Source organism: Callithrix jacchus, chromosome 9 (genome assembly GCF_049354715.1).
Source record: "Callithrix jacchus isolate 240 chromosome 9, calJac240_pri, whole genome shotgun sequence".
Lineage (NCBI taxonomy): Eukaryota > Metazoa > Chordata > Mammalia > Primates > Cebidae > Callithrix > Callithrix jacchus.
In genome coordinates, this window is record NC_133510.1 from 14667550 (window position 1) to 14694205 (window position 26656).

The following is a 26656-nucleotide window of genomic DNA, read 5'->3' on the forward strand; positions in this document are numbered from 1 at the left end:
GAGAGAAGGCTAAGGACAATCTGTTAACATTGATTGTCATAAGTTATTACATAGAAGTGGTAGCCACTGAAGGAAAGTATGAGTAGTTTAGGTTAATCCCATGTCTTAGTCCATTCAGGCTGGTAAAACAAAGTAGCACAGACTGGGCAGCTGATAAACAGCAGACATTTATTTCTCTCTGTTCTGGAGGCTGGAAGTCCCAGATCAGGGGCCCCGGCATTGTTGGTTTCTGGCTCCTTTTTTCCTATTGCATTCTGCTGACCTCATGAACTAATCACCTCCCAAAGGCCCACCTCCTAATTCCATCACACTGGGGGTTGGGATTTCACCATATGAATTGAGGGGAGGAGCGTAAACATTCCATCCATAGTACTCCCTATACTACATTTTCTGTTTACTGTCACCTGTAAAAATCCAGTGATTCTTTTTTTTTACATGTTAATGATTTTTAGTTCAATCAAGACAGGGTAATGCTAGCCTGGAGACAAAAATCAGGAATAAAAGAAACAGAAGACAGGATGGAAGATAGGGATAGCGCACAGACATGGAAAGGGAAGCAAAGAAAAAGTGGATAAACACGAGAAATAAACAGAAAAAGAGAAAAACAGGTCAGCTTTTTAATTTAAAGCTCCTTTTGCTTCTAGTTTACTGATAGAGGTCAGTGATATTCCTTACCCCTTTCAGACTTAATCATACCAACAGAAGTCTAAAGAAATGCGCAGATGTTGTAAACTTCCTAACACCCATCATCAGGACTTTGAAGCTATGCACTATTTCTAGCTAAATACTTTCTATTTGTTAAATATTGTTTGTTTACTCACGGTGTGTGAAGGTAAATTGTATTTAATACACAACTTCCTGTGGTATGATATTAAAGATAACAGTGACAACCCACCAGTCAAGAAATGCAACCTGGTGAGACTTAGAGCTGTACTTACTTTCCCATGATGTGGATATTGCCAATAGTTCATAGACATATTTCACAGCCTAACTAGTTATCCAAGGCACCTCATTTATTTGCTGCGAAAAAATAAGACCTATTCTCAAATTTAGCATGTTTCCATAGGAAGTTTATTTTCTTTTTCTTTTTTTTTTAAATAGAGACAGGGTTTCACCATGTTGGCCAGGATGGTCTCGATCTCCTGATCTCAGGTGATCTGCCCACCTCAGCCTCCCAAAGTGCTGGGATTACAGGCGTGAGCTACCGCGCCTGGCCCAGGAATTTTAATTTATTTCTTTCTTTCTTGAAAGAGGAAAAAAGTGTAAAGGACAGTATTAAATTCAGTGAGGTGCTGTGGCTTACACCTATAGTCCCAGCTACTCAAGAGGCTGAGGCAAGAGGATTACTTGAGCCCAGGAGTTCAAGGCTAGAGTGAGCTATGATTGTGTCACTATACTCTAGCCTGGGTGGTGACAAAATGAGACCCTGTTTCCAAAAAGAAAAGAAAGGGAAAAAAAAAAAACCGTATTAAATTCCTAATAGCTCCTTTTTATATTGATAACCATATAGTAAAAATGTATTGGAAATAAATAAATATATACATAATTACAATGCAATCAAAAGCCCGTCGGAAACAGGGCCCATGGCTATTCATTTTAGAGGCCTTTGCTTCAGAATTTTGCAGAAAAACAGTGCTTCTTAAAACCAGTGCTGCCAGGCACAGTGGCTCACACCTGTAATCCCAGCACTTTGGGAGGCTGAGACAAGAGAATCCCTTGAGCACAGGAGTTCAAAACCAGCCTGGGCAATATATTGAGACCTCATCTTTACAAATAATGAAAATTATCCAGACACGATGTCACATCCCTTTAGCCCCAGATGCTCAGGTAGCTAAGGTGGGAGGATGGCATGAGTCTGGACAATCGTGGCTGCAGTGAGCTGAGATCATGCCACTGTACTCCAGCCTGGGTGGCAGAGCAAGACCCCATCTCAAAAAAAAACCTTAGTCCTTCTTAATGTATTAAAGTTTAACTGGCATTAAATTATTGCTTTGTAAAATAGCTTGTCTTTGTTTTGTTTTTGTTTTGGAGACAGAGTCTCACTCTGTCACCCAGGCTGGAGGTAGTGGTGCGATCTCGGCTCACTGCAAACTCCGCCTCTCAGGTTCATGCAATTCTCATGCCTCAGCCTCTTGAATAGTTGGGACTACAGGTGCACAACAACATGCCTGGCTAATTTTTTGTATTTTAGTATGTTGCCCAGGCTGGTCTTGAACTCCTGAGCTCAGGCAGTCTGCCTGCCTCAGCTTCCTGAAGTGCTAGGATTACAGGAATGAGTGACCATGCCTGGCCAGCATGTCTTTGAAATGGAAAAGGTATTTCTTCTCAGTCTTATATTTTCAATATGCCTGGATGGACTTAATCTTACCAAAGGGGGAAAAAAAAAACATCTTCAGGGTGAGACCAAGATAGAAAATTTCAAACTAAGGATTTTTCAGCCAGTTTTGAGTGAATGAAACCTGATTAATAGACTTCCAATTGCACATTGTGTTATAGTCAAGTTACTGCACTCATCCAAACAATTGTGTTCACACACATGAACTCTGTTAATATTGTCATGTTTCCCCTTAATTGAGAATGTACTTCCGTTACTGAAGTTATCGTTTGAGGTGTGTGAAATTGTATTCTCCTCAAGTAGTCCCTGAGAAACGAGAGATCTGGGTCATCTACAGAGGAATACACAACTAACCACCTCTACTGTAAGTTTCTCCATAGCTTCTAAAGATTGGTGGAGAAACCAACCCGTTTCCTGCTTCCTTACCCCAAGTAAGAATGTAAGGGGGTAATGTAGGTTGTCTAACAATACAAGTTGACTTGCCTGTGAAAGTATTGTGATCAGAGTTTTGACTTCAGCTTTAAAGGCCAACAAACATAAGATGTGAGTCACTGCCAAATATGCATATTATTTTCTTTTGTGTGCAGGTTTTGGTTTTGTGATGCAGAGCCTTCTGCTCCTGACATTTGTATTTTTCACCTCATATCTCCAGTGCATTTCATGCCACCATGCTCCCCGCAGCACCACCCCCATGAGGACAAGACAAGAACTTTGTCTGTCTTTTTCAGTGCTAGGGCAGTGCAGAAGGGAAATGTGGGGTCAGAACTCCCACACAGAGTCCCCACTGGGACACTGCCTAGTAGAGCTGTGAGAAGAAGGCCACTGTTCTCAAGACCCCAGAACAGTAGATCCACCGCTGGTTTCCACCGTGCACCAGGAAAAGCCATAGGCACTCAATGCCAGCCCATGAAAGCAGCTGGCGGGGGGCTGTGCCTGGGACCCCACCTCTTTCACAGCGTGACCTGGATGTGAGACATGAAGTTAAAGATCATTTTGGAACTTTAAGGTTTAGTAACTGCCCTATTGGATTTTGGACTTGCCTGGGGCCTATAGCCTCCTCGTTTTGGCCAGTTTCTCCCATTTGGAATAGGTCTATTTACCCAATGCCTCTACCCTCGTTATATCTAGGAAGTAACTAACCTGCTTTTGATTTTACAGGCTCATAGGTGGAAGGAACTTGCCTTGCCTCAGATGAGACTTTGGACTTGGACTTTGTGGTTAATGCTGGAATGAGCCAAGACTTAGAGGGACTGTTGGGAAGGCATGATTGTGTTTTGAAATGTGAGGACATGAGATTTGGGAGGGGCCGGGGCAGAAAGCTATGGATCAGCTGTGTCCCCACCCAGATCTCATCTTGAGTTGTAGTTCCCATAATTCCCACATGTTGTGGGAGGGACCCATGGGAGTGTTTGAATCATGGGAGTGTTTACCCCCTCATGCTGTTCTCATGATAGTGAGTAACTTCTTATGAGATTTGATGGCTTTATAAGGGGCTTTTCCCCCTTTGCTTGGCGCTTCTCTCTCCTGCCACCATGATTGTAAGTTTCTTGAGGCTTTCCCAGCCATGCAGAATTGAGTCAATTAAACTCTTTCCTTTATAAGTTACCCAGTCTCGGGTATTTCTTCATAGCAGCATGAGAATGGGCTGATACACTATGTCTTTATATTTAAAGCAGGTTTCTTGTAGAAAGCATGTACCAAATCAGTAATTGTCTTCTGATTGAAATGTTTAGAACATTTGTACCTGTTATAATTATTGACTTAGTCAAGTTAAATCTATCATCTTTATATTTATTTGTTTCATTTACTGTTTTTCCTCTGTTTCTGTTTTCTTTTAAATTAATTATTTTTTACTATTTCATTTTATTTCCACTAGTGGCTTAAAGCAGAACTCCACCCCTTTTAAGTGATTGCTCTGTAGTTTAGAGTATACAGTTTTAGCTTATCATAGTCAAATCTTGAAAACATACCACTTCAGACATAGCACAGGAACCTGCCAATAGTACACTTCTGTTTCCTTTGTCTCATACTTCATGCTGTTGTTGGCATACATTTTATTCCTTTATATATTATAAACCCCATAGTACATTGCTACTCTTTTTGCTTTAATCAGTTAACTTTTTTCAAACATAAATTTTACCATCTTAAAAATTTTTACGTGTACAATTCAGTGTTATATTTATAATGTAAACTGTCACCACCATCTATCTCTGTAGCTCTTTTCATCTTGCGAAACTGAAACTCTATACTTGTTAAACAGTAACTCCCCATCCTCCCTTCCCCCACTATTCTGTCTTCTTTCTCTCTGATTTTACTACTCTAAGGGCTTTATGTAAATGGAATCATGCAGTATTTGTCTTTTTGTGACTGGCTTATTTCATTTAGCAAGGTTCATCAGGGTTTCTCTGTGTTGTAGCTTGTGTCAGAACTTCCTTCCTTTTTAAGGCTATTGTTGTGTACATATATATATACACCACATTTTCCTTATTCATTTTTCCCTTGATGGACACTTGGGTTGCTTCCACGTTTTAGCTATATTATCATGAATAATGCTGCTATGAACATGGGTGTATAAATATCTTTTTGAGACCTTGCTCTATGTTCTTTTGGTATAAAATCAAAAGAGGTGAAATTGCTGGACTATGTGGTAATCCTATTTTCAGGTTTTGGCGTGACCTTCCTACTGTTTTCCACAGCCACTGTACCAGTTTCTCACCAGCAGTATACAAGGGTTCCAATTTCTCCATCAGGCTAACATTTGTTATTTCGTGGTCTTTGGTGTGTTTTTTTATTTCTTATTTATTTATTTTGGTGTGTTTTTTAAATAGTAGCCATCCCGATGGGTGTAAGGTGCCATCTCACAGTTTTGATTTCCCTTTCCCTAATGCATGATGTTGAGCATCTCTCCATGTGCTTATTGGCCATTTGTATTTATTCTTTGGAGAAATATCTATTCAAGCTTCAGCCTATTTTTGAATCAGATTTTGTTGTTGTTACTGAGTTTTAGAAGTTCTCTACATATTTTGATATTTATCCCTAATCAGATATCTGATTTGTAAATATTTTCTCCCATTCTGTGGTTACCTTCTTACTGTTACTGTGTTAACAGTGTCTTTTGATGTAAAAATTCTTTTATTTTCGTGAAGTCTCATAACTTATTGAGACTGGGTACAGTGGCTCATGCCTGTAATCCCAGCATTTTGGGAAGCCAAAGCAGGAGGATTGCTTGAAGCCAGGAGTTGAAGACTAGCCTGGACAATGGCAAAACCCTTATATCTACAAAAATTTAAACTTAAATTTAAAAATTAGCTGGATGTAGTGGTGTGTGCCTGCAGTCCCACCTACTCAGGAGGCTCAGGTGGGAGGATCACTTCGGCCCAGGTGTTCAAGGTTGCAGTGAGTTATGATCATGTTACTGCACTCCAGCCTGGGCCACAGAATGAGACCCTGTCTCAGTAAATTAAAAATAAATTTTAAAAAGGAACTTTCTTTTAAATGTCTTGTAGTACACGTCACCTGGTAATGAATTCTCTTTTATTTGTCTGAAAAAATGTTTTTTTTATCACCTTTGGCTATGGCCGGAATTGTGTCCCCCCTCCTAAAATTCCTGTGTTGAATTCCTAACCCTCAGTACCTCTAAGTGTGACTATATTTAGAGATAAGATCTTTAAAGAAATAATCAAGTTAAAATGAAGCCATTAGGGTGAACCCTAATCCAGTGTGACTGGTATCCTTTTAAGAGACACACCAGGGTACACACACAGGAAAAGACCACATAAGGGCAAAGCAAGAAAGTGGCCATCTGTAAGCCAAGGAGAGTGAGGCCTCAGAAGAAATGAAACCTGCTAATACTTTGATCTTGGACTTCTGGCCTCCACGACTGTGAAAAAATTAATTTCGATTGTTTAAGCCACCCAGACTGTGGTATTTTATTGTGGCAACCCTAGAAAACGAATGCACCTTGTTTGTGAGATGTTCTCCTCTGGGCACAGATTTCTTGGTTGACAGGGATTTTTTTTTTTCCTCTTTCTTTTAACATGGTTCCGTTTTCTTTTGGCATGTATAGTGTCTGTGGAAGTCTGCTATATTCTTTTTTTTTTTTTTTTTTGAGACAGTGTTTCGCTCTTGTTGCCTAGGCTAGAGTGCAATGGTACAATCTCTGCTCACTACAACCTCCACCTCCTGGGTTCAAGTGATTCTCCTGCCTCAGCCTCCCAAGCAGCTGGGATTACAGGCATGTGCCACCACACCCAGCTAATGTTGTATTTTTAGTAGAGGTGGGGTTTCACCATGTTGGTCAGGCTAGTCTCAAAATCCTGACCTCAGGTCATCCACCCACCTTGGCCTCCCAAAGTGCTAGAATTACAGGTGTGAGCCACCACACCCAGCTGGAAGTCTGCTATATTCATATAGCTTTGTTTTGGGGTGAGTGGGTGGGTGGGTGAGTTGGCTGGTTTGTTGGTTGATAAACCATGTTCTTTTTTCTCCAGCTGCTTTCAAGATATTCTCTTTTTTTTTTTTTTTGAGACGGAGTTTCGCTCTTGTTACCCAGGCTGGAGTGCAATGGTGCGATCTCAGCTCACTGCAACCTCCGCCTCCTGGGTTCAGGCAATTCTCCTGCCTCAGCCTCCTGAGTAGCTGGGATTACAGGCACGCGCCACCATGCCCAGCTAATTTTTTGATTTTTTAGTAGAGATGGGATTTCACCATGTTGACCAGGATGGTCTCGATCTCTTGACCTCGTGATCCACCCTCCTCGGCCTCCCAAAGTGCTGGGATTACAGGCTTGAGCCACCGCGCCCGGCCAAGATATTCTCTTTATCTTTAATTTTCAACCATTTGATAATGTACTTAGTTGTGTTTTTCTGTATTTTTATCCTGTTCGGAATTATCTGAGCCCCATCTCTGGATCTGCATTTTGTTGTCTTTCATTAGTTTTGGAAAAGTATTGGCCATTACCTCTTCAGATATATCTTCTGCCTGCTTCTTTCCTCTCCTTTATAACTACCATTACGTATTTGTTAGATCATTTGAGATTGTCCCATATCTCTTGGATTTGTTTTGTTCTGTTTTCCACATTTTCTTATTAAACTTGAAGTTTTTTGTTGTTAGTTTGGATAATTTCTATTGATCTATCTTTAAATTCACTTTCTTTTTGTGTGCATCTCATAATTTTTTATTAAATGTTAAATAGTATCATTGCTTCTCGGCCTTTTGATACACTAAGATCAAGTGTATTAAATGTTAATAGTCTAAGTAAAAAGAACAGTAGAAACCAAGGTAAATAATACTTATATCGGAAATATACATTCCTCTTCTTCTGTCAGGCCATTAGCACTGGGGACTGAATCAAGTAAGTCTCTAATTGAGCTGGGTTTGGGCTTCTTTCCACTGTAGTTACCTTCATTGCGCCACAGGCCTTAAGATTTCCAGTGGTGGATTGCCACTTTCATATGCTTAATGTGAGCTCTGTGGTGCTGATGTTTCTGTTTCACATGCTTCTCTGTCAGCTTTCAACATATCCTTCGTGCCTGCACTGCAGAGGGCTTTCTCTCCACGCTCTTGTCCTTCTCCAAGCAGTAGACTGTTGTTACTACTCAATATAAGACTCAGGGTTGGTCAGGAGTGGCTTTTTCATTTTCCTGCTCGAGTCTCGATCTTGGTGCTTCTGTCCCACCTCCAATGACAGACAACATCTCCCCCTACTCAGCACAGGTCTAGACTGTTGGCAGTAGCAGCAGACTTCTAGTTTGAATCAGTTCATAATTTAGGGGGCCTACTGGACTCCCTGTCTCCTTCCTGGCAACAGTTTGCTTTTGCCTAACATCAGCACAAGAGGTAGGGCAGATTTTGTACTCCTTCTCTAGCCTAGGAACAGTGGCCATGAAGGTTTCTTCCCTGCCCCCAGCAGCGCACAGCTTTTTCTGTCACAGTAGGGCTGGGTTCCAGGCACTGAAGTGTTTCTTGCCCTTCTCTGGGTCTCCTGTTCTTAAAGAATGATAGCATGAGAATCAGAAGGGATTTAAGATGTTCTTTCTGCCCAATTTGGAAAATCTCTTCCCTGGCCCATTTCTTTATCTTCATATCAAAGGAAAGCCCAGGGAACAGGTGGAACTCATGAGCCTTGTCACCACTGGAGCCAGTCACATCCGTGCTCACGAAGGCCAGAGCATGGCTAGATTTCTCTCATGCTCCTGCTCTGCCCTCAGTGTTGGCAGGCCCACACCTCTGCACCATAGAGGAGTGCTCTCTCAGTTTCCTGCTGTGCCCAGTGTTTCCAACAAAGCCAGTGGGAGCCAGTGGAAGAATTGGACAGTGGGTGTGTACTCCTTTGTGTTTGGGGCTCTGAGGGATTTGAATCTGTCAGGCTCTTTTCTTTCTACCCGCTTTATGGCTGCCACCTCTTCCTCCAGTGTGCTACCAGAGGTGTGTCCCATCTCTTCTCAAATGGGTTCATTACCTGTGAATTCCGTTCACCTAGTTAAATTGGGATTGCCACTCCGATGAGCTAAAAAAAATTTTTTTTTAATTTTGTAGCTTGTTCAGCCTGTTCTTCTTAGTGTGGAAACAATGTTCTTTTAGAGATTTCTACTTTCTATGCAGTAGTGGAACTCCTTATAAACTTGGGTTATTGTCAGTTTTCAACGTAAAAGAAGAAAATACACAAAGGGACCCAGCACGGTGACTCACGCCTGTAATCCCAACACTTTGGGAAGCCGAGGCAGGCGGATCACAAGGTCAAGAAATCAAGACCGCCTGGCCAACTCGGCGAAACCCTGTCTCTACTAAAGATACAAAAATTAGCTGGGCCTTGTGGTGCGTGCCTGTAGTCTCAGCTACTTGGGAGGCTGAGAGGCAGGAGAATCGCTTGAATCCAGGAGGCAAAGGTCGCAGTGAGCCAAGATTGTACCACTGCACTCCAGCCCAGGCAACAGTGTAAGACTCCATCTCAAAAAAAAAAGAAAGAAAAGAAAATACACAAAGGGCATTATTTTAAGGCTTTCAGCATCTCCTGTTCCTTTGCACATGTTTACACAAAGTTCTTTCTATCCAGCACGCTCAAGTTCTGCCTACTTGGACAGCTGTAGTCTATTAAACTTATGTGCCAATTTTTAAAATACATTTCTGTATAGAATACATATAAAAGAGAGATGATTAAAGTAGCTAGTTGTCTATGCATTCTTAGGCTTTTTGAATGCTGATAGGTTACTGGTACTTTAATTTGTGCTTACTTGGATAAGCCAGATGGACTATCTGAACAGCAAGAGAGAGAACATGGTAACGTCACATGTCCTTAAAGAATGATGATATGAGGCCAGGCGCTATGGCTCACGCCTATAATCCTAATGCTTTTTGAGGCCAAGGTGGCCAGATCACTTGAGGCCAGGGGTTTGAGACCAGACTGGCCAACATGGCAAAACCCCTCTATACCAAAAATACAAAATTTAGCCGGGTGTGGTGGCACACTCCTGTAATCCCAGCTAGTTGGGTAGCTGAGGCAGGAGAATCCCTTGAACTCAGGAGGTGGTGGTTGCAGTGACCTGAGATCACGTCACTACACTCAGCCTGGGGGGCAGAATGAGACTCTACTCCTCACCCCTCCCCCTTAAAAAAGAATGGTAGCATGAGAAGAATCAGAGGGGAAACAAGGTGTTCCTTCTGCTCTACCACTTGGAAAAATCTTTTTTGACCAAGTAGAAATAAAACTCAAGGAACATACTCAAGAGAATGGTCCCCACACCTTACACTCTCTCCCCCTCCCCCCTCCTCCCCCTCTCCTCCTCCCCCCTTCCCCCCCTCCTCCCCTCTCCTTTCCTCTCTCTCCCTTTTCTCCCTCTCCCTCTCTCATACACACACACATAGTGCACACAGAGTGGCATAGTAGAAAAATAATGACCCCTGGTAAAACAGATCTGGGTTCAAAGTCCAGCTCTGTCACTTTCTGGCTTTGGGACATGGAACAACTTCTAATCCTTCTGAGCCCTAGTCTTTTCAAGTCTAAAATAGGGATTATACTTGGCCCCCAGGATTGCTGGCTTAATGAGGTATTATTACCTAAATAGTTACAAAGAAACACTGTAATGGTGTATTCAGGTGAATATCAGGACGTATGTTCAATTGTGAATCACTTCATCAGAGGTTCTCGCTATAGACTAGTTAACCTTTCTCAGTTCCTTAAGATTTTTTTTTTTTAAAACAGTTATACATTTGGCACTTGTTCTTGTATAACCCATAGTATTATAAAGGATACAAATAGGCTGGGCACGGTGGCTCACACCTGTAATCCCAGCACTTTGGGAGGCTGAAGTGGGTGGATCACGAGGTCAGGAGTTCAAGACCAGCCAGGCCAACATGGTGAAATCCCATCTCTACTAAAAATACAAAAATTAGCTGGGCATAGTGGTGCATGCCTGTAGTCCCAGCTACTCAGGAGGCTGAGTCAGGAAAATCGCTTGAACCCAGAACGTGGAGGTTTTAGTGAGCCGAGATCGCACTTACTGCACTCCAGCCTGGCTACAGAGCAAGACTCCATCTCAAAAAAGAAAAAGAAAAAAAAATTCAGAACAATGAATAAATCTAATCTTAAAAAAAAAAAAAAAACAGCCAGGCTGGCCACAGTGGCTCATACCTATAATCCCAGTACTTTGGGAAATGGGAGGATCGCTTGAGGACAAGAGTTCAAGACCAGCCCAGGCAACATAGTAAGACCTTGTCTCTAAAATGAAATAAAATAAATTAGACATGGCAGCACACACTGTAGTCCTAGCCTCAGGAGGCTGAAATGGGAGGATCACTTGAGCCCGTGAGTTCAAGACTGTAGTGAGAGCTATGATTGCATCACTGCACTCTCGCCTCAGTGACAGAGCAAGACACTGTCTCTTAAAAAAAGAAATCAAGAGATGAGAATATAAATTTTTTTGTCAGATATAAACTGAAAAATTAAAAGTCACTGCTATGAATAGATTAAAGGCAGAGCCTGAGAAGGAATTAGGAAGTAAAGTCTTATCGTTGTGTCAGAATTCCATAATTGTCTATTTAGGAAATATGATGATTGCTGTCATTTTATTCCTGGTACCGTACAGTTGGCTGAACTGGCATGGATTTACTCCAAGTAAAACATTCCTAATTTGAAAGTCAGATTATTTAAACCCATAAAATTATTAAGTTTTTTTTTAATCAGACTTCTGTGGTAAGTTAATGACAGTTACAGGATTGCTAGCTGGCAGAACATGATGAACTCCTTTGTACGTTCTCCCTTGAATCAGTTCATAGCAGTGACTTTCATTTTTGCATTTTGTAAGTCTGCCCCCAAATTTTATACTATTTGGAGTTTTCTTTCTTTCTTCTTTTTTTTTTTTTTTTTCTATTTGGAGTTTTCTTTGGGCATGATATATTCATTTCGATTGAACTGAATCGGTAGACAGGTACGTGGACGATAGGCAGACAGATGTACACAAATGCCACTTGCTATGGTGGCCGCTTCAGTGCATGTTGGAAGGTAAGGGCATACATTTTAGAGTCAGACAGACTTGAATTTGCTTTGTGTCCCCTCCACTTCCTGTTTGATCTGAATTTTCTTCACATCTCTATATCCGTTCCTTCATCTTGCAGTGGATACAATGCTGCTGTGAGGATTACAATGCTTAGAGGTTGTAGTGGTTATTGCTCTTATCATCATCATCATTTTCAGCTAGTATTTTCTTAAGAAGCAGCCTGATAGCCCCACATCAACTTTGGGATTTTTCCTTGTTCTAGAATGTTGAGTATGGAAAATTTGACCTTACATCTACTCACATCTGGGCTTTCTTAATGTCAAGCTCCCTGTCATTCTGTGTCCATATTGTGATCCAAGGAAGCAGTCTTAAACATGCTTATTTTAGGAGTCACAAAAATTATTTGCAGAGAATTCCAGAAGATTTCTTCTGTGAAAACCTTCACTTATCATTTTTTACATAATATATATATTATTTCTATTTTGGTCCCCAGGCTTTTTTCTTTATTGTGTGTGATTGTATCAAATTAATTTTAATGACATATTTCAAACATTTGGAAAAGTATAGAGATTAATATAACATTACTTTTATACCCAGAATTAACAAATATTTCTTTGTCCTATCTGCTTCAGATCTTTTTTTAATGCTAAATATAGTATGATATTATGATATAATAAGAAATATATATTTGATCTCTGCCCCTGGGTCCTTGTACATAGCTCCTAAAACTCTTGGAATCTCCAGAGTGCTGCATGTTTTTTTAATGCTAATAGATGATTGGTGGCTGGGAGCTCTGGATGGAGACTGGTTGTCAAGGGAACCAACCCTGTGATAAATGGTTGGGACTCTCCAGCCCACACCCCAGCCTCTAGGGAGAGGAGGGGAGCTACAGGTTGAGTTGATTGCCAATGGCCAGTGATGTAATTCATTATGCCTACTTGATGAATCTTCCATAAATACTCAAAGGATAGTATCCACATTAGTCCTAGATAGCCAGCTGAACACACAGAGGTGCTGGAGGATAGTGCCCAGAGAGAGCGTGGAAACTCCACACCCCTCTCCACATGCATTGCCCTATGCATCTCTTCATCTGCCTGTTCATTCATATCCTTTGAAATATCCTTTGTAATAAGTGGATAAATATAAGTAAAGTGTTTCTTTCCCCAAGTCCTATAAGCCATTCTGTCAAATTAACCTAATCCAAGGAAGGGATCATGGGAACTCCAGTTTATAGCTGGTCAGTCAGAAGCACAGGTCACAACCTTGGGCTTGTGATTGGCATCTAAAGCTGGAGGGTGGATATTGTGGGACTGAGCCCTTAATCTATGGGGTCTGACACTGTCTCCAGGTAATTGGTATCAGAATCAAATGAAATTACAGGACATTCAGTTGGCGTCTCCAGTGTCAGAAGAGTTGTGTTGACTGGGTGAGATTACAAAAAACACTGGTTTTTCCTGCCTCTAATAACAATTAAAGTCTTCTTTGTACTTCTTTTCAGCTGCATTTTTCTTTTTTCAACTACAGTGGTAGCCACTGTCCTAAATTAGTGGACGTTTTTATAGTCCACATTTTTAGCTTTTTAATACATTTTTCATGTTTCCTTAAACAATGTACAATATTGTTTAGTGTGATATAAATTTGAAATATATCATCTCATACTGCTTAGGCTGGCAGTTCATTATTACTTACTGAACTCCGGTCTCTAGTCATTTGATATTAGAAGAAAACATATTATTGAAATTTTTCAGAGAGGGTGATTCTTAGACCATTTTATTTATGGTCCTGGGGCCCTAAAGAAGCTTTTTTAAAAAAAAATAGATTGGGGTAATGTCAAGGTGGAACACTATTATGGTACAGAGTGTCTTGACCTAGCACTAAGAAAAAGGTTTTATTAAATTCAGGGTTTTTTCAATTGATACATCATAGATATACATAGTTTTGGAGTATGGATAATTTGATACATCCATATATTGTGCAATAAATGGGAATAATTGGAATATCTATCACCTTATTCTTTCTAATGCTAGGAACCTTGAAATTCTCTTCTAATCTTCATAAAATGTACAACAGATTAATATTAACTGCAGTCACCCTATTGATCTATGGAACACTAGGTCTTATATCTAACTATATTTTTACCCCCTAATCAACCTCTCTTCAGCACGCCACAACCCCTTTACTGGCTTCTCAAGTTCAGTTTTAGATTTAAACATCTTCTCTGTTTACTTTAGGACGCTCCCATATTTGACCACTGTGTTAGCTTTCAGAATCACAGTTCACTGAAATTCCAGGTCCAGGGGTTCTGCACTGCACTTAGAACTTCTCCTCATATATAAGATGCCCTGGTTGCACTGCCAAGCCCTATTGCCATCTGTTGGACAGGAAGCCTTGTTAGTGCCTCCATGAATTCAGCATTGACATTAGCTAACATAGAACTAACATCTACTCAGGGAGTTCCATTAGTGGCTTTTAGGTTGAACTCCATGAAAATTGGGAGAAGGCTGGGCGTGGTGGCTCATGCCCATAATCCCAGCACTTTGAGAGACTGAGGATCATTTGAGGTCGGGAATTTGAGACCAGCCTGGCCAACATGGTGAAACCCCATCTCTACTAAAAATTCAAAAAAAATTAGCTGGGCATGGTGGCACATGCCTGTAATCCCAGCTACTTGGGAGACTGAGGCAGGAGAATCGCTTGAACACAGAAGGCAGAGGTTGCAGTGAGCCAAGATCATGCCACTACACTCCAGTCTGGGCAACAGTGTAAGACTCCGTCTCAAAAAAAAGAAGGCCGGGCGTGCTGGCTCACGCCTATAATCCTTGCACTTTGGGAGGCCAAGGCAGATGGATCACAAGGTCAAGAGATCGAGACCATCTTGGTCAACATCGTGAAATCCTGTCTCTACTAAAAATACAAAAACTAGCTGGGCATGGTGGCGCACGCCTGTAGTCCCAGCTACACAGGAGGCTGAGGCAGGAGAACTGCTTGAACCCAGGAGGCGGAGGTTGCGTTGAGTCGAGATCACGCCATTGCACTCCAGCCTGGGTAACAAGAGCCAAACTCCATCTCAAAAAAAAAAATTTGTGAGAAATTTTCAACAAAAACTTTTTTGACAAATCATCTCTTGTATATAAATGCAAAGTTTTTCATTTTGAAAATTTCAAACCTTTTCATAGAACTCAGATTTGAGTCCTGCTGCATTTGTGAAGGGTAACAATGGGTTTTACATAAACATTGTATATGATTTTAAGAGGCAGTAGTGAACATGTGCTACACATTAATTCCTTCATTTTGAAAGATACAACAGAGTGGGAAAGTTCTATATCCACAGGTGCAGATACTAGAAAGACCACACTAAAGTATGTGATCTTTTCTCATAGGTGCGAGTGATTGTGTTCAGCTTTACAATGAGGTGAGGAAACATTTATGAGCCTCCTATGGCTCTCTTATTCATACACCACTGTGCTGAGTAACACAATTTTCCTACAACAATAAACTTCAACTTTTCAATTTGTCACGAGTGCAATGGCTCATGTAATTATAAAGTGAATATGGCAACAAAGTTGGGGCATATTGTTCTTCCAAAGTATCCTAGTTTGAAGAAATTTTATGTATCGTCATTTTATACACATTGGTCAGAGTCTAGTCTGATTAAGTAGATTTGGTTTTGGCTACCTATCTGTAGTTAATTCTGCATACTTTATTTTGGTTTGCAGGTATTTTTTGAAGACTTAAGTATTTGGTTTCTATTTCTTTGGATTTCCTGTCTCTAGATTCTATTAAGCTTATGTTGTTGAAATAATTAATTCAGGGCCACTTTATCTCTAGCTGCAATCCTGTCAAGTTCCAGCAGCTAAGTAAACTTGGACCAGGTCAGATTGGAGACACCTTATGACCAAGAAGATACTGTTCCTAAATATCTTTCATATGTGAAAGAACAGCCATTATTTTATCTCTTCAAAGTAATTTTCTTATTTAGTTCATGTGATTTTTTTACTTCTTTATATAAAATTGGAAGTTATATTCATAATATCATATAGTTGTAATATAAGGCTAAGGGGAGCACACATCAGAAGATGGAATAAGCAGGCAGAAACTTGGGTCTGAGTCTCACAGTCCTCCAGATGCAGTGAGTAGTTCTGGAGCTGTGCTTCTCAGAGAGGGTGGCAGCTGTCGGAGAGGGTGGGCCATCAGAATCGCCAGAAGAACTTTATTCTTTTCTGCATTCCCATCCCTGTAATTCTAATAATCTAGAGAAAGTGAAGATAGAAAAAGTAAGGTGAAGTCAGGAGTGAGCGCACAGGCACTGTCAGAGATTTAATTATTATCATGTGCGACATGACAATGTTTCAGTCAGTGACAGACTCCATATTCCGTAGTGCTCCCATAAGATGGTAATACCATATTTTTATCGAACCTTTTCTATGTTTAGATATGTCTGGATCTAGAAATACCACTGTGTTCCTGGTCACCTACAGTATTCAGTACAATCACATGCTGTACAGGTTTGTAGCCTATAAGCAGTAGGCTGTACCATATACCCTCAGTGTGTAGTAGCTCTACCACCTGGATCTGTGTAAGTCATTCTATGATGTTCCCACAACAAGATCGCCTTATGACGCACTTCTCAGAATGTATCACCATCATTAAATGACACGTCTGTAGTATGCAGTTTATAGTCTCCCACAAGATTAAGACAAAAACAGAAAAAAATCTCCCCCCATGGGTCCTCATAAAAAATGTAATTGTAAGCAGCATCTTCAGCATCCTTCCATATGTACAGCCATGAGGTTCAGAAGACTTCTTTTTTTAGGAAACATCTCAGCAATACCATAATGCCAAAGTACATTTCATTAAAACTATTTTCTAGGTGTCTCTAAATATTGCTGCCCAAGTACTCAGATATCTAACCTACTACTTAATATAGGGAATAAATTTTCAAGTATTTGGAAAGATTTAGGCAATACTCTCTAGATATTAGTTGTCTCAACCAAATTTTTTTGTGTATTAAGCAGCAATATGTTTAGGATCTACTCTTTTGACAGTTACCAGAATGTAGTTATTCAGTGTTCCTTTCAAGTATAGAGCCATATACTTTAAAAGTTAATTGAAAAAGGGAAAAAAATTAGCCAAGTGTGGTGGTGCATGCCTATGGTCCCAGCTACTTGGGTGGCTGAGGTGGGTGGGTCACTTGAGCCCAGCATGTTGAGGCTACAGTGAGCCAAGATCACACCACTGCCCTCCAGCCTGAGCCATTAGAGTGAGGCCTGTCTCCAAAAAAAAAAAAGGGGGAAAAAAAAGTCAATCTGCCCCTTCCCCTTTATTGTGGCCAAGGAACCACCTTTCATGGTCAGTGAGGCTGGTCCCAAGTCTTCAACTGATACAGCCAAAATGACTGACAGGACAGAGGCACAGGGTTTGACCAGCGTGGTTGATATATTTGGTAGTGGAGCTGGTCCTCAGGATCAGGCCGTGGGCATTTGGCAGGACCATGGATTCTGCTAGCATAGCTGGTGTGTTTGTCAGACTGGGACCAAGAAGCCAACCCAAATAGCCAACATTTTTGGCAGACAATGGCTGAAGACTTAGCTAGCATGAGTGGAAATAGCAGGCCAGGGCCAAGAAGGTAGCTAACATGGTTGAGAGATTGGTTACCTACCAGGATATCAAACAAATGCGTAAATTATTGGGGCTAATATATTGAGGATAATGTGTTTGTCATGATAGGAGGTAAGAGTAACAGATACAGAAAACCCTATCAGGTTGGATTGTTTTTAGAGGTATTGATATGAATTCATGGTTGTAAACAGATAAATAGATTGAGATTTCTGTGTGTGTGTGTGTGTGTATATATATATATATATATATATATATATATATATATATATACACATACATATGCATGTATGTATTTTCTAACCTTATTCTGCTGAAGTGACCTGAAAGTAGTGATACCCAGTAACAGAGAGCTCACTTAGTACCCAAATGTTGGTTTATTAGATGCCTTTTCTCACCAGAAGGAGAAATGACTGAGTCTAGGGCTATGTGTGGGAAAGCAGATGATAATCCCAGAAAGTAAGGAAGCATTCCAAGACTGGTGGGGATATATCAAAATAACATAGGGAAAATCTTGAGGAATTTGAGCATCAAAATAAGTAATGATAGTAACAGATTATAACAACACATTCCTATAATCCCAGCTACGTGGGAGGCTGAGGCAGGAGATTCGCTTGAACCCGGGAGGCGGAGGTTGTGGTAAGCCAAGATCGTGCCATTGTACTCCAGCCTGGGCAGCAAGAGTGAACTGTATCTCAAAAAACAAAAAAAAAAAAAGTCTCTAAACCTCATGGTTGTATATATGGAAAGATACCAAAGATGTCGCTTACAATTAGATTTTTTATGAGGACCATGGGGGAGAAATTTCTTTCAGATCTCAGGACTAGAAATAATCAATATTCTACTGAATAAAATAGAAATCTATGAGTCTGTGATGGTATAAAGAAATGAACAGTGAACACATAAATGGAGGAGAAAGGAAAACTCTACCCTGTACTTGAATGCCAGCATAATGTAGACGGAATTAAAGAATCTCCATTTGGCACCATTATAGTAGTAACTGATTTGGGCAAGTATCATCAATGATTGTGAAAACCACTGGGTACAGGTTTGCTAAGAACAGTCTATTTGCATAGACTGAAAATTTCTCTTCAAACACACAAAAATATATTTCAGTTAATTAGCACAAAATATTTATAATTTACATTAGAAAAATCTGACACACACCATCTAAACCAAGTGATTAAGGTTAGCATCTCCAATAATGGGACACATCAACATGTGCTTCTTGGTCATATGCACTGAGAACACAGGTGGTATTCTTGCCAAACAGTTATCACCTAATTTAACACTAAGAAACATTCACAGAGTGATACAGATAGAGACACAGATAAGGATACAGATATAGACAGATGTGAATACACATGTCTATTTATCAAGATAGAGAATTAATGAATGAATAGGCAGAAGACTTGAACAGACTCTCCAAATATACAAAGTAAGCACATTAATAAATGTTTATGCAAATGAAAGCCACAAAGAGATAGTACTACAGTATCACTAAAATAGCTAAAATTAACAAAACTGACAGTACCAAATGTTGGTGAGGAAGTGGAGCAACTGGAACTCTGATACGTTGTGATGAGAGTGTAAAATGACATAAGATTTTGGAAAACTGATAAGCAGTTTCCTATAGATGTACATCAGTCCTCTATTCCAGGAATTCCATTCTTACTCAAAAGAAATGAAAACATATGTCCACAAAAAGACTTGTATAAGAGTGTTCATAGCAGCTTTATTGGAAAAAGTCCAAAAGTGGAAACAACCCAAATGTCCATTAACAGAATAGGTATTTTAAAATGATTACGTATCATATGATGGAATACTACTCAGCAATAAAAAAGAATGAACTACTGATAACACATAACTGAATCTTCAAACACACTATGTTAAGCAAAAGAAGCCAAACAAAAAAATATGTACTAAAGGGATTATTCCATTTATATGACATTCAGGAACAGAATAAATTAATCTGTGGTGATAAAAATTAGAACAATGGTTACTTACAGAAATTGGCTGAAAGATGATAAAACAGAACCTTCTGGGGTTATGGAAATGTCTTATATTTTGACGGGGGAGATGGCCATATGGGTAGATATCAGAATTCATTAAATTGTACACTTATATTTAATTTAAAACAAAAAAAATCATACTCCACCTCCAGTCTCCTTTTGAACTGTTTGAAGTAGTACAACTGATAGATTCTGCTAAAAAGCTAAAAATGGAATTTTCCCCTAGAGTACAAATTCTTTTTTTTTCCCCACCATAAATGCCAGGCTCCCATCAGAGGCTGAACCACAGTAGAATGAACTTTCATCAGCCAGCCCTCTCTGTGGGTCATTGAGCTTTGGATTCCAGGTCCCTTTCCCAGCACTTAGTCCCATTTTTAATTTTCAGGAAGCATTGTTCCAAAACTTGGCTCAGACCTATCCTCTCCTTGGATTCCTTTCTCCATTTGTTTTCTCAGTTTTGCTCACTGGCTCTTTGACTGGCACCCCTCTTTTTTCAAGGTGTGGATTAAGGGTGTTAATGCTGGGGCAGTGTTAGGCACACAACCTAGAAGTCATCTCCCTCACTCAGGGACCACATCCATCATCAGTAGCACACATGACAGTTCATTCTTCCCTCCTGAACACGCCTGCACAGATGGGTGTTTCGCACAAGTAGCCAAATGAACATAGCTGTTGGGGGGCAGGGCCTGAGGGGCAGCAGGGAGAGAAAAGAAAGAAAGAAAAAAGAATGGCTCTTTGTGGGGTAGCAAACTTTGTTCTGGTTCCCAGCCTGAATGTTTCCGATCTGGTTTTCTTCTTTTTGTGATGTTTGAACTTGTTCCCTCAGCTAGAGAGACTCTTGTCCAAAAGCCTAAGGGCAGCATAGTGTGAGAGACTGTGGGAGGCAGGTCCATCAATCCAGCAAAAAGAATTGCAGAGCCATGAAGATAAATGTGTGTCTGTATTGGGACTGGGCTTGAGACTGGGGTGAGAGAGAGAGATGGAGAGAGAGGGAGAGAGAGAGAGAGACAGAGAGAGAGAGACAGAGAGGGAGGGAGTGTGTGTGTGTGTCTTAACAAACTGATGAGAAACACTGTAAAGTAGTTGTCTCCTCTCTGCCCTCACACAGCCTTTCTTCTTCCTGTGACAGCTGCCATTAACCTTTTAATGCAAAGACAAGGGTATCTTGCCAATTGGATGTTGAAATCTCTGGCAAGGAAAAGCTTCCTTTAAAAAAAGGCGGGGGCGGGGGGGAATATGGAGAAGAGCCGGGCAGATGCACCAAAGGTCATGGGAAGGCAGGGTACTAAGTTGGACCTTAGGATAAAAAATGGCTGCCTTCTGACAAAATCCTCTCAAATGAAGTTGGGGAAAGAAAGAGGAAATGGGGATGTGAGTATAAAGGAAATAAGGAACTCTTTTACATAGTTGAAATTACACAGATATTGAGTATTATTTGCAGTTCATTTCTGATGGATGTTGAGAACAGCCTCATGCAGTTTTGGTATATATGTGGGACCTTGTAGTACATGTAGAATATATCTTGTTTGTGCAGAAAGGGAAAGAGAAAATATTAGGAGACCTCTGTGGACCAAAATGTTTCGATACAAGTGTTCCAACCATTTCCTTCTACCACTCTTCTTAGAGAAGGGGAGTTCTGGTGTTTGCAGTTCGCCTATTAGGTCTTTCTGTCCACCTCTACGCTAGGGCGGCTCTTGGTCCTCGTTACCAGTACCTACCCCAGACTTACCAAGCCTAAATGAAACTGAGCATAAAAATGCCTGTTCTCAATTCAGCTCTCAGGTGCCTTCAGCTTTGCAGCAAAGAATGCAAAGCCTTTTTTTTTTTTTTTTTTTTTTTTTTTGAGACAGAGTGTCGCCCAGGCTGGAGTGCAGTGGTGTAATCTTGGCTCACTGCAACCTCTGCCTCCCAGCTTCAAGCAGTTCTCCTGCCTCAGCCTCCTAAGTAGCTTGGACTACAGGCACACACTACCATGCCCAGCTTATTATTTGTATTTTTAGTAGAGATGGGGTTTTACTGTGTTAGCCAGGATGGTCTCAACGTGATCCACCCACCTCGGCCTCCCAAAGTGCTGGGGTTACAGGTGTGAGCCACCGTGCATGGCCACAAAAGCCTTTTTAAATCTAATTTTTATTAGCTTGGCCTCACACTGGACTCTTTAGAGTTCTAAAATATGGAATATTTTATAAAATACAAAGCTCTGCGTTGATGGAGATCTTAGTGTCTTTAGCTGCCCTAATTGCTTTTTTCCTTTGTGTTGAACGTATTCCCATGAGAGAATAAAGTTTACCCTCCTGAGTCCCTGAGCTCCTGCAGGAACAATTTGCCATCCTGGAATTTTAATGAGTCTTGACAATTACTATAATCCAAGACACTGAACACGAGTCTGTCGTCAGCAATGTCATCTTCCAGAGAAAATGCTCCCCCAACTGAGCAGAGAAGAAAATAAGTCCTTGTGAATGCCAAGAAAACATGAACAAGACCTGCACAGGCACTGCAGACCCAAAGCCAGGGGAACTTGGACACTCTGGAAATTTAACTTTTCCGGTCCAGTCAGAGCATCTGAAATAGACTGCCCAGTTTTCTTCCAACTTTTAAATTCTTTACAAAAGGTTTGGTGGTGCCAATCTTACTGAGACAGCCTAGGAATATAAGCAACTTAAATTTCTTACAGAGTGTCTACAATGGTGCATGCCAGGGGCACTCAAAACACCTGAAGGATGTGAAGCTCCTGTAGGAACAGAAGCTATGTACAACAGTAATCTCTAGACAACCAGTGTACATTTGAACAAAGGAAAAGGTGTGGGGCCACACCCTTCTCCCAGTGGGGCATGACTGCCCAGTTGTAAAATCAGACGGGAACCCTGAACTATGAACCATCTCCAGTTGACAGACAGACACTGCTGCTGTTCTCCAGTTGACTCCCCTGTGCCCATGCCTGAAAGCCTCACTTCCCCCAGAGAGTCAAGGGCAGTGTTGCCACAGCCACTCTTCCCACCATACCACCAGTACCAAAAGTCCCAGCCCTCCACAGCAGCACTAGTCATTGTTACTATTACTCCCTGAGCCTTCTGGAGAGTCTCCTACATGCCTGGTGAGAATGTCCTGATGCTGGGGCCACTGCCACAGAGGTGGTGTTTTCTCCCAGACCCCCTTCTGGTGCCAAGTAGGAAAGATGGGACCAGGCTACATTCTGTTGCCACTGAGACAGGTGAAGATATATTCCTGATGTCTGGAGTTAGAACCCAGAAGGCACCTTGCAGTGTATAAACTGTTAGAAATGGTGGTTAGGTCCTATGGCACTGCACACCAACAATACTATAGGAGCTTGCTCAGGCTGCCGTAACAAAATGCCACAGACTTCGTGGCTTACACAACAGAAGTTGATTTTCTTATGGTTCTGGAGGCTGGAAGTTGAAGATCAAGGGGTTGGCAGGGTTGGTTTCTCCTGAGGCCCCTCTCCTTGCTATGCAGATGGCTGCCTGCTGACTGTGTCCTCACATGGTCTAAGCTTGCTTCCTGTGCACCCCAGTGTCTTTCTGTATCTCCAGATTTCCTCCTCTTAAGAGGATACTGGTTATACTGGATTAGGAACCACCCTAACTGCCTCATTTTAATTGAATCACTTCTTTAAAGGCCCTGTCTCCAAATGCGGTCACATCATTCTGAGGTTCTGGGGATTTAGGCTTCAGCCTATCAATTAGGGGAGGACACAGCTCAGCCCATAACAAACATTATGGGTAAAATAGGCTGATGGCAACAACTTTCAAACCTAACTACTACTGAGGTTATTGTTAAGGGTTTCAAATAACTGACTGCCAAACAAGCTCTGGAAACTGCATTTCAAATAAACTGCTGGGCTCTGCCTGTTAAAAGGTAGGGGGTCCTGGCGAATCTGTATGTCCACTAATTACTGAATACTCCCTTAGGGGCTATTCAGGGTCTGCTGGTTAATTCAGTAAAAAATGCTGTATGAAAGGCACTTAGTGACTGGCCCTTTCTAAAAGAGCTGTGTAATAGACATAAAGCCATAATATATGAAGTAGATGCTTGTTTAGCAAGTGAATGAAATCAAGAATTTTTCTGGAGATAAGATTATGGTATTCTTCTACACTGTATAAATGTTATCTTACTGCTTTGTTTACCTCTTTTTATACAAAAGACCACCTAGGCACAAAAGGAAGTGCCCCTACCTCTCATATGCTGAACTGGTGAAAGAGGGCCTTTAATTTTAACACTAAAGATAACAGATCTTGCTGTAAAACTGCAGTGATGCTTAATAGCCCTAAAGATCAGGTTCTGATTGATGGGATTTTTCATGGTGTTCTTGTTAAAGATAAATAGTCGTTTTTAATGTTATCAGACTGGAAAAATCTTACTCTTTTCTAATGTAAACTCTAAACCAAACTTCAGACACCACCATCTTATTGCCAACTTAACAGAAGAGTGTGATGGGATATTGGATAAGACTCCTGCCTGACTTTATCGCTCCTACCTGCATGCCTGTGATTTCATTAGTTCGATTCGTTCCTTTGGATTAGGCATCTCTGAGGCACTGCCTTTGTGAGTGCAAGTTTTCTAGGAAGGGCGGCATGTTGTCAGTTTCTCCTTAGCATGCCCAGTGTATCTAGGATGATACAAACAGAGACTGGGAAAAGGAAGGTTCAAAAAAAGGATGCAGCGGCCAGATTAAAAACCATCTTGATTTCTTCATTGTAGCCCAGGCCTGATGATTAAGCATCTTTATTCTTAGGATTCTCTGGCTTTAGGCTACCTGATACATCTAGAGCAGTGGTCCCCAACATTTTTGGTACCAGGGACTAGTTTCATGGAAGACAGTTTTTCCACAGACAGGGGAGTGGCGGGGAGGGGATGGTTTCAGGATGATATAAGTGCATTACATTTATTGTACACTTTATTTCTATTATTATTACATTGTAATTTATAATGAAATAATTACACCCTTCACAATAATGTAGAATCAGTGGGAGCTCTGAGCTTGTTTTCCTGCAACTTGACAGTCCCATTTGGGGATGATGGGAGATGGTGATAGATATCAGGCATTAGATTCTCATAAGCAGCGTGCAACCTAGATCCCTCACATGCGGGGTTCACTAGGGTTTGCACTCCTGTGAGAATCTAATGCCGAGGCTGATCTGACAAGAGGCCGAACTCAGGCGGAAATGCACGCAGTCAAGAGCGGCTCTAAATACAGATGAAATTTCACTCCCTGGCTTGCCCTCACCTCCTGCTGTGTGGCCCATTTCCTAACAGGGCCTGGACCAGTACACGGGCCACGTACCAGGAGTTGGGGACTCACGATCTAGTATATGAGAAATCACATCAACCTTTTACAAGGATTGAGCCTAAATTTGAATCAAAAACTACTTACTTCTTAAAGTAAGTTGGCCACAGATAGATGTCAGAATACAAATAGTAAGAAGGTAGGACTCATGGAAAAGATGGAGTAATGAGTTTTCTTAGCACTGTATGATACAACGCAGAAAAGCTGCAGGGGAAGCCTTCACAAAAGCAAAGAACTCCAACTAGAAATAACCTGCAGGGGCCAGGTGCGGTGGCTCATGCCTGTAATCGCAGCACTTTGGGAGGCAAGGCGGGTGGATTACTTGAGATGAGGAGTTCAAGGTCAGCCTAGCCAACATGGGGAAACCCTGTCTCTACTAAAAATACAAAAATTAGCTGGACATTATGGTGCACAACTGTAGTCCCAGCTACTCGGGAGGCTGAGGCAGGAGAATCGCTAGAACGGGAAGGCGGAGGTTGCAGTGAGCTGAGATCGTGCCACTGCACTCCAGTCTGGGCAACAGAGCAAGACTCCATCTCAAAAAACAAAAAGAAGAAAAAAACGGCCTGCAGGCTCTCAGTTGAGGAATCACTGTTCTACTGTTATTTTATAAGGCAAACCAGGGATGAGCTATATTTAGTCACAGATTATTAAATGTGGAAAGAATTTAGAGATCATCTAATCTCCGCCTTTCTTAATACACATAACAAAGCTGAGGCTAGAGAGTACGCTGAGGCTCAAGACAGTAAAGCTAAGTGCCAGAGTTAGGACTAGACATTTCTTCCGCTTCAGACCTTTTCTCACTACTTCCCCATGCAGCCTTGGGAAGAAAGTCCTCAAAGCCTGTTGGAAGCATCTCTGGCTGTAACTGTTCTCCTTCATGAAGGTTAACTCCTCTGCAGGATGCCACAGGGACATTTGCCTTCTAGCTCAAGCAGAATATTTCATTAAACCGTGACAGCAGAGAGACATGTCTGTCTGTGCTAGGTGTTGTGCGCTAACCAAGCACTATGGATTTCTTGGGGGGAGAAAAAGGAAGAGTAGATAACTAAGAATATCTTATTAAGAATCTCCTGCAGGCTGTGACTACGTGCAGCTCTCTTGCTCCCTGTCCTGCTGGTGGACGCCATGAGCCCAGCTCTTGAGCACTCTGTGGTGCGGCACCATGCAGCCCGCAGGCAGCTGTGGTAAAGTGCCACACATGGGAGTAGCTGGGACACCTGTTGAGTGGGATCAGCCTCCACGGGCTATGTGCAGTGGGGCGATTCAATGCCTCTGGGCTCTGGAGCTCCCTCTCTCTCTTGGCTCCTTTGAGGGGTGGGCCCACCGCCCTCTCCAGCTGTTTCCTTGGGAAGAGAAGCAAAGAAGGAAGACCTAGCGATCCTTCCAGAGCGCTTGCTGTGGTATGAGCTTTGCCCTCCCTCCGTGTGAAAATAAAGCTGTGTGAAGCCACATGGGGCCTGGAGTGCCATGGCTTCACCCACACTTTCTGGGGAAACTACACTCACAAGTGTGGTGAGCCTTAAGCATGTGGTGAGCCTTAAGCATTCGTTGAACCAGACGGGACTGGAAATTTCCCAGAGTCCCTCATTCTCACCCTTCTTCACCTAAGTAAACACTCACAGCAGAATTCTCTGAGCTTTAGGGGGCTGTGGGAATATTTTTCTTTCAACCCCAACCTTCCCCAAGAGCTTTCAAATCACATCACATACTTTCTTCCCTTTAGCAATCCAAAATTAGTAACATGCAACTGCAGACCCTACCCCGCCCCCGCCCCTGCCTCCTCAGCGTCAGCCAAATCAGACACAACTTGCCATATCATTGTGGTGTGCCATGAACTGGGCAGGCATGCCCAGGGGTCACTCAGAGCAACCCACTGGACCCCAAAGCTCTG

General features: G+C 41.6%; 1 protein-coding gene across 32 annotated transcripts in view; it reads left to right on the top strand.

Moving 5' to 3' along the window:
- The window catches only part of ERC1 (ELKS/RAB6-interacting/CAST family member 1), a 518863-nt gene that overhangs the window by 467342 nt on the left and 24865 nt on the right, over positions 1–26656 (top strand). The gene's annotated exons all lie outside the window — the stretch shown is intronic.